The 9,035-nt window shown below is 43.8% G+C and overlaps 1 long non-coding RNA gene across 2 annotated transcripts in view; it reads left to right on the forward strand.

The window, feature by feature from the left end:
• The window catches only part of LOC109301944, an 8,229-nt gene extending 7,335 nt beyond the window's left edge, over positions 1-894 (forward strand). For both annotated transcript variants that reach the window (XR_002098664.1, XR_002098663.1), the window contains one exon: positions 486-894. This is a non-coding gene — a long non-coding RNA (uncharacterized LOC109301944). The remainder of the gene's footprint in view (positions 1-485) is intronic.
• Positions 895-9,035: the final 8,141 nt, after the last annotated feature.

Genomic DNA, 9,035 nt, shown 5'->3' on the forward strand with positions numbered 1-9,035 from the left:
TGGATTGAGCAGGATTTGCATTTATATTACAAACTAAATCCTCAGAAGCCTGAATCCATTGCACTGGATTTCTACTTCAGAACATCATGCTTATTGAAAAGCCTGTCCCTACTTTGTAATCAAATTGTATAACCCTCTGTATTTAACTTTGTTTCAACATGAAGTTAAAAGTTGCTAGCAATGAAATTTAGGACGTACTTTGCATGACCTAGAATAGATGCCATACACATGGTGCAAAGGTGCCTCTGTCAAGCCATGAAACTGCAATCGTTTGATTAGGTGTTTTATTTTTTGTGTGTTGGCTTTCAAATTTGGCATGATTCCAGTTGGCAGATGACTCCAGTGCAAATCCAAATTAAGTATTTAGTAATCATTGCTCTTGGGAGTGTCCAATGATTGTAAAAATTCTGGGACCAGATTAAGGAATTAATGGAACAATTTGTGTAGTGGCAAATTGATTAATTTGATGTACTGTTTTGTTTGAGGATATTGCAGGTTTTCAAAGATTAAGTAGAACAATTCAGTGGAGCTGTTTCCTTGGTGAAGAAGCATACTTTTTAATCAGATCAGGATATATGGTCTTGGCAAGATGTTATGAACATGTTGCATACAGAAAACTTTGGATTTGGAGACAATATTAGCAAAAGGAAGATACAGATGTTTAGTTTGGAATGCCATCACTAAGCTGCTGCTGAGAGGAAAAAATGGCTTGTGGTTAAGGCAGTGAACTGAGATTTCTGAGATCTGAGTTTAAGCCATAGGCTATCACAAACTCCATGTGTGACATTTGGAAAATCTTTAATCTCCCCATGTCTATGTTCTCCATTTGTAAAAAGGGTTGATAATGATAATTCTTTGTCTGCTTGATCTAATTAAACTGTAAATGATTTGAAAGATGGGGTTATCTCTTAATTTTTGTGAAAGCATAGTGCCCGGTACAATGGAAATTCAATCTAAACTCAGTACAATGGGAATTCAATCTAAATCAAGGCCTTTAAGTGCTACTGTAACACAGATAAATAGACTAATAACTTATATAAAGTAACAGCATCCTCAAATTGTAACAGTTATTTCAGAGATGCTTAAGAACTTTAAGACATTATATGGATGCAGAGAAATAGTGATGGTTAATGCATCTTGTAGGAGGGACTGCCCTACTTAGTTATGTCTCCTTAAGTTTTCAAGTCAAATTATATTAGCAGGACTCAACTCAAACTAGAATTTCCATCCCACATATATAACATTACTAAATTAGTTTTAATTCCTAATGAAACATGAAAAGTCAAAATTTTGAAATTCACTGTGGATTGGAAATTCCAGAAAACAAACTGATTTGGAATCACTGGACTATGTGGTTCTGTTAATGTCAAATGGTTTCATTTTGATGATGTTAAAACTTTTCATTTCCAATAAGGTAAAACATTTCACTTCAATAATGTTACAACTCCATAATAAACTATAAATTACTGAAACATTATAGAACAGGGGTCGGCAACCTTTTTCGGCAGAGTGCCAAGAACACCCACAACTTCAACTTGTAAGATGTTGGTGTGCCAGGGGTGGATGGCAGGGGAGCCACAAAGGGCTTGGATCCTTGTGGCCATACAGCCCCGGCCCCTTCCCTGCCATCCACCCAGAGGCATGCGTGCCAAGCAAAATGTTTTTGAGTGCCACACTTTGGCACCTGTGCCAGGGGTTACCTATCCCTGATATAGAATGTTATACATACTATATAACATGTAAGATTAGATTAACATGTAAGATTATAAAAGTCTATATAACTATATAACATGTAAAATTATAAAGTCTAAATGCTAAAGTAAATGAAACTTTAGCACCAGAAGTCCCGTCCCTCCCTGAAGACCGGCTGATGGTCCCAAACCAGGGCTTGCTTGTTAACATGACAATTAATGCCTTACTTGGGCTTGCTCAGGGAATTAAACCCAAGGAAGACATTAATTGCCACGGTGGCAATCAGTATAGGATGCTGTTAATACCTTCCCCAGGACTGATTAGGGGATGATTTCTGGGGATGGCATTAACTGGGTCCTAGACTGCTTGCTAATGCAGCAATTCCCTGATCAAGCCCAGGGAAAGTATTAACCATATCTTAGACTGTGTGCTAATGTGGCAATTAATGCCTTCCCTGGGCTTGATCAGGGGATCAATTCCAGCAAAGCCATTAATTGCTGTATTGTTATATCGCAGTCTAGGCACCTAATTAATCTGCAAAATGAAATATCTTATTAAAATAAACCAATGAATTTGAATGAATGCCAATTATATATACTTTATTAAATAGTATCATATAAGCACTTACTCAGACTCTAGACTGAAACACCTTATGAAAATAAAGCTGTACTATGCACAACATGAATTGCAACTCATACCAGCTATATACACTTTATTAAAGGACATTATAAAAAAGGAGTTTATTGAAACTGAATTCTAACCTTAAGACAGACAGTTCAGGCTATGTATTAAATGCAAGCATGGTTCACCCAGGCACAGTTGCTGCCTCTGTTGGCTGAACACTAGGGCTATGCAAAGCTTCGCCAGTTGTTTCGACTTGTTTTGAGCTTGAAACAGCGAAATTGAAACAAAATGAAGGGCTTCGAACCAGCCTTGAAACAAAATGAGGCCAATCAAAACGTTTTGAAAGTTTTGAAACATTTTGAGTTTTGAAGCAGCAGCCAGGTGGTGGAAGGCTGGGGAAAGCCAAGGCTGCACTCTGCGGGGATGGCTCTCCCTGTCTCCTGCCACTGGCTTGCGCTCCATGGGGCTGGCAGAGCCGATCAGAGCACAGCCACCTCTGCCTGCCTCCTGACACTGGGCTGCACTCCAGTTGACTCGGCCAGCCCCATGGAGCTCAGCCTGGTGGCCAGGGCTGCGCTCTGCCTCCCGCCACTGGGCTGAGTTCCACAGGGCTGTGAGCTATTGGGAGCTGAGCCTGGCAGGGAGAAGTGCCTCCTGCTACTGGGCTCAGTTTCCAACACTGGGGAACTCAGCCCAGCTGGGGGAAGCACCTCCTGCTGCAGGGCTCCATTCCCAGTGCTGGAAAACTCAGCCTGGCTGGAGAAGGTGCTTCCCGGAGCTGGGCTTCATTCCTAGCTCTGGGTCCAAGGCGGCAGAAGCAGCCTCCTGTCATCCGGCAGGCAGATCGGGGGCCACTTGCACCTCCAGGAGGGCTGCGGGGGCTCTGCTGGACTTCTCTTGCGGGTGCAGGCCCCCGATCTGTCTGCTGGATCACAGGATGCTGCTCCTGCTCCCTGGCCCCTGCTTGTCAGAAGCTTGAGGAGCAGATTTTTAGAAACCCCTGCACCTATCTCCTTGAAACTTGGCAGGCTTCATGACCTCAGAAGGGGCTATCATCTCTGCATGTTTCATCAGAATCAAGCAAGAAATGACAAATTTATAGGCTGTTTCATGCTTCCCCATTATAGCCTATGGGCAAAATGTTGAAACAGCGTCAAAACACTGACACCGTTTCAATGAAACGGAATGGAGCAGTGCTTTCGAAATTAAATGAAACTAAAAATGAAGCACTGTTCAGTCAAAACATCAAAACAGAAGTCAAAGTGGAATGGTGCTGTTTTGCACAGCCCTACTGAACACTTGTGCATACACAGAGACGACACGCTCAGCATCCACCGAGTTTGTTGGAATGATGAGGCAGCATCTTGCCAGGGCATAAAGATGTGGAAGCCAGTCACAGACAGAGTCCCACAGCACACTCACAGACAGGCATTTGGCACTCCTTGCTGAAGTTCACACAGGCATCAAATTCATTGTCATGCTCTTTCCCCCATCCTGGGATTTCTTTCAATAACTGAGAGTCACAACTAAGAACAGGCATCTGGTTGGGGTCCAAAGTGCAAACAGCACTAAGGAAGGGGGCAGCCGGATGTCTAAACTGCACTGGCAGTGACAGGTCATGCCTCGAGCGTTGCTCTGTGTTAGTTTTCATGACAGCAGCTTGACAGTTCTTGTGATGCCCTGTCTTTGACCCAACTTTCCAAGTTTTCACTTTTATTGTATGCGTGGTGGATCACAGCACGGTGGCCTTCAAACCAGGTTTGGAGCTCTGTCAACTGGATGGCATTGTCAGCCACAAACATCACTTGATCTTGAATGTCACCTTGCCTCAAGAGATCGTGAAGCTTGAGCATGCACCTATGAAGACACCAGGCTATCCACCTTGGGGAACTGTGTGTCAGATGTCACTTACTAGGGACAGAATGTGCACATTGCAGGCGACATGAACAGTATTGGGCAGCATTCCCATTCCTTGGAGCTCATCAGAGAAAGCCCTACATCACGTGTACATGACACTGTCAGACAGGAATGCTGAGATCTTGTTAAAGTCTACACCATAGCTGACAATTACTTTCACAATGGCTTGGGCTATGGTGGAAAAACTGACAGATGTGAGGTGGACCAGCTCAGTTTGAAACACAGGCAGGTCCTGGTTTGTCCAGCTCCCTGGTACAAATAAAATGTGCAGCACATAGTTGTCCTGAGGGTCAGGGTCTTCATCAGCCACAATGGAAAAGGGATGATACTCTGCCAAGGCAGCCTTCACTGACTCTACATGTGAAGCAATGACTTCAGGGAGATACACCTGATGACACTTGTTGGCACACAGAAAACTGCCAGCATTGGGAATATTTCCGGTCAGGTAGTCCCTTAACTTGGGGTGATCAAATTTGGCTGTTGGCAAAAGCCTCCATGAGGAAAACTGCCATCTCTCACCTTGCCAACCTGCTTTCTGTGGTCCTTTAAAACAGGGAGTACACAGTCTCTTGATTCTTGCTCTTACCTTCAGCCTCTTCAAGGAAATTTCTTTGTCATGTGTGCCTCTGATTCCAAGTGATGATAGACGCTGGTTTTGCTGGACACGTCCGGAGTTCTGCAAGTGGCGCAGAAGAGACTGCCTCCATCTACATGCAAGATCCCTGCAGGATATGGTCTTGCACGGTCCACCACTGAAACATATTTGGCAGTTATGGAAGCCTTCTTCACATTCATATCTGCTCTTTCTCAGACAGAAACAAGCAGGCATGCTGCAGCAGCTTGCCGCAAGGTGCTTTAAAAGCCAGTGCTAAGACCCTCCTGGCCCCTGACTGGTTCGTGGACTGAGCCTACATCAGGGGCTCAGCCTCTAGTTTTCTCCCCCTTCCCCTCCTGTCTCCCCTCTCCTCCACCCTGCCCTTTTCTGTTTGCAGCTGCCTTTCCCCCAATCCTTCCTACTCACTCATTGGCTATTTGCCTGCTTTTTCATGGAAACCAGGATTTTTCATGGGAGACCTACCAAATTTGCATTTTTCAAGAAAACTGCAAAATCATGAATTTGGTAGGTCCCGATTTATATACACATCATTTTTATGTTATGTTTGTCATTATTGTTTCACGTTTATATGGCTGCTCTTTTTTATTGCTGCATGGTACTCTAGAATGCTTAGTTTAGCAGATGTGCATAAAAATACTGAAACACTCTCCTTTCCTTAGAAGTAAGCATTTTAAACTGATGTAAACTGATGCTGCTCCAATGAAATCAAATGAATCAAGCAATGTAATGAAATACAGCGTAGATCTAGAGACAGATTGGAATTTCCTGCCATAGGATTTTAGGTAAATTTTGACGATTGAGATAAATCGGATTTATCTTTTCTTTTGCTTGACTAGCTCATTCATGCTAAGGAACAACTTGTCTTGTCCATACTATAATTTTACAACAGATTAGAACTAGCTATTAATCTTCCTTTCAGTCTAGACTAGACAAATCTAAGCTTTGTGTGAAGTGGGGTAAAATATGCCCTTCTAAACCAGTTAGTTAACACATTTTACAAGGCTAGTGCAGACAGGTGCAGGTTTTATTTATTTATTTTTAATGTGTTAGCTATTGCTTCATTCCAACATTTCAGATAAAATGCTCAAATAAAATTCACCCTGCATATACCTGGGTTTTAAAAGTTTTAGCTAGTGGGTCTTAAAATACTTACAGGATAGGTTGGAAATATCACCCCCACCATCCTATTAGGACATGCAGATAAGGATAGTGCCAGGAAAGGACTTAAGTGCCCAGTGCAGTTGTTCTCAACCTTTTTAAACCCAAGGCACCCCTTGTTAAATTGAAGACACCCCTCATTAGACTCAAGACACCCTTCAGAAAATGCCAGCTCTTAGTTTTACCTTGTTTTCTGACTATGGAAGAATAATAGAGCAATTCTTGTGTTGCAAAGAACTCAGGAAGAGCACAAGATGTCAGAATGATTTTCATGCTATGATTTTCTACTTGAAATATCTGGGTTTATCTTTTGAACCATGTATAGATATTTGCACACCTCACAGTGCAAATAGTGTACAGTACCCTTAAAAGGATCTCATGACTCGCCAGTGTACTGCAGTACCCTAGTTGAGAATCACTAATGATTCTTTAAAGGGTCCTAATGATCTAATGTTTCATTAAAAGAAAGTAGCCACAGCTACATTCTATAAGGAGCCTGAATCCTGTGGTAGGCATTCTCTAAGCACATGTAATGGTCTGAACCTTTCAGAGGATGAAGACAAAAGAATACCTAGGGCCTGGATCCTGACAGGGCATAGGCATTTGCTAGGTGCTAACAGTACCAAAGCAAGGGAGGGGTGAGCAGGGCAGCTGCCCCAGGTGCTGAAGCAAAGAGGTGCTAAGAGGCAAGTTGCAAGTCGATATTTTGTTTTAAAAATTTTGGCTGATGTGGCTGATAATGACATGAATAAATGCTGCGTGCATACACGCAGCCACAGTCAACCCGGCAGTTTGGAGAGCAGTGTCCAGCTGGTGAGTCTGTTGGGGGGAAATGGGCAGAGGGAGGGAGGGGGTTTGTTGGGGGGGCAGATTGAGGCCCCCTGGTGAGGGACGAGGGGGACTAGGACTGAGGCAAGTGCTACCCAGCCAGGGCAAACTGCAGGATGGAGCCGGGAGTGGCTTGTCCAGGGGGGAGGGGAAGGCAGCTCCTGCTGCTGTGTGCACCCTCAGGAAAGCATGGGGGGCCCATGTGCTCTCCAGATCTGTGCATGGGGTGAGGGTGCGCTGCCACTGTGGGCTTTCCCCAGGTGCCAAGCTTCCTTGCTACAGCACTGGGTACTAAGCTGCTCAGACTGGAGCAATTCTAGGTATGCACAGCAGGAGAACTCTAGTAACCTGCAAACTTTACAGTCAACCAAGGAGATGCCTAGGGAATTTAGACACCTCCAGAGTTTGGCAGCAGCCAAGCAGGTCTCAATTCTATGTACATCCTGCTTCAGTCCATGTTTAAGACTGGGATTGGACCTAACCTAAAGCTTGAAGGATGTAAGGCTGATCAAGAGATTTAAGCACTAGCCTTGGAATCATGGCTCTCAGCTCTATCACAAAGACTTCTTGTGTACTTTTACACGTGTTCTCTCCATCTTTCCATTGAGAGAATCATGTCTACCTATTTCAATGTGATCCCAGAGATGGAAAGAACCCGCTGAAGAAGTGCCAGGTGCTGTTGTAAAGTTACAAAGTGCAAAGAAAGGGTATTTTCTAACAGAGCTAAAGTTGCCTCCACTCTACAGGCTCCTACCAGCTATATTCTTCCAACAAAAAAGATTATTTGTTGATACTGACACAATGTTCAGTTCTGTACTTCATGGCCTCATGCAATATGTAAGTAGGAACATAGGCTTCTCCATTACACTTTCTGTGTTCTTTGGCCCTTTATCAAGCAGCGTGTACTCTTTGATACATTTCTCTCTACTGGAATTAATTTCAGAGATGGCCACACACCATAAAACTACTGCTTCAAGTATAGGTGAGGAGCCAAGTTCACAGCTTGAATCTGATTTCATCCCATTATTGAAAAAAAAGTTTGAGAAAGTTCAGATTTGGATTGGAAATTTGAACAGTAAGGAGCCGTCCATCATATAGGGGCTAAGGAACATGATTGTGAAGCATAGCATATACACTCTTCATGTGCTGTACCTGAAATAAATGCAAATAGTCACTTTTGAGTGGCATTCAATGTATGCCAAATGAGCTCTGTGTGGGTATGATCTCACTTATACTGGTTATATACCAGCCAGGGTCATTTCATTGACTTTAGTGACAAATACCAAGTGGAACTAAATCCACAAAAGGAATAAACAGAGTGACTGAAAGAGCAATAATGGTCTTGTGAATAAGGCATTGGTTCCACTCCTAGTAGCTCTGTGCATGTGGTCTTCCTATGTAATCATATGACAGGTACCACTGGCACAGATATTCACTGGTGTAAACTGTCAAGGCTATTGTGATTTCATTGATTCAATGAAAGTTGCATCAATGGGTCATTGGCACAAACTGCCAAGGCAAATGGTGGATTCTTCATCTTTTAGGTGCAGACAGAAGTGCAGCTCCCCACTGTAACTGAGAACGCTTTGCAGGAAGTGCTCTGAGTTACAAAGATCCCCCAAACCAAACAGGAGTTCACTGTTGGCTCCAGAGAGGAAGGGAATTTAGCTGCTGGCTGCAAGCCTACAGCCAGTTTTCCCTAGCAGTGGCCCCTCTTCCCTCCCAGCCTGTCCCTGTTTTCAGAATGAGAATGGGGAAAAATGGGGGAGTGGAGGGAGCTGATTCTAGGGGTTCCCCAGCTAGTACTGGAGAGTAGGGTGGATGATTTGAAGCCCCCCTCCCCACCTTGAAGGAGCTCCAATACACCCACCCCACCCTCCAGTGGGGGCTGAAATAACCCCAGACTGGACTCTCTCCACTCCCTTTACCCCTCCCATTTTGAAAACAGGTCAGAGGCTGGCAGGCAGTGCAGACAAGTTACACAAGACACTGTTTTGAAATGTCTTCATCTGAACCCTCGTGCAATGAGGATTCAAATTTTTCACCTGATTGTCCATTTTTAAAGCAGTTTACAGCTGTGCACTTGTGTTTGGTCATGGCTATAGACCACTTTCTGTGGCCATATCAGGTGACAATTTTCACCTCTGTCTGTGCCATTGCTGTCTTCAGATTAAGATGGGATGCTCTTCTGGAAAATGGG

The sequence above is a fragment of the Gavialis gangeticus genome, unplaced genomic scaffold (genome assembly GCF_001723915.1).
Source record: "Gavialis gangeticus isolate Ggan-Ray unplaced genomic scaffold, GavGan_comp1, whole genome shotgun sequence".
NCBI classification, from domain to species: domain Eukaryota; kingdom Metazoa; phylum Chordata; order Crocodylia; family Gavialidae; genus Gavialis; species Gavialis gangeticus.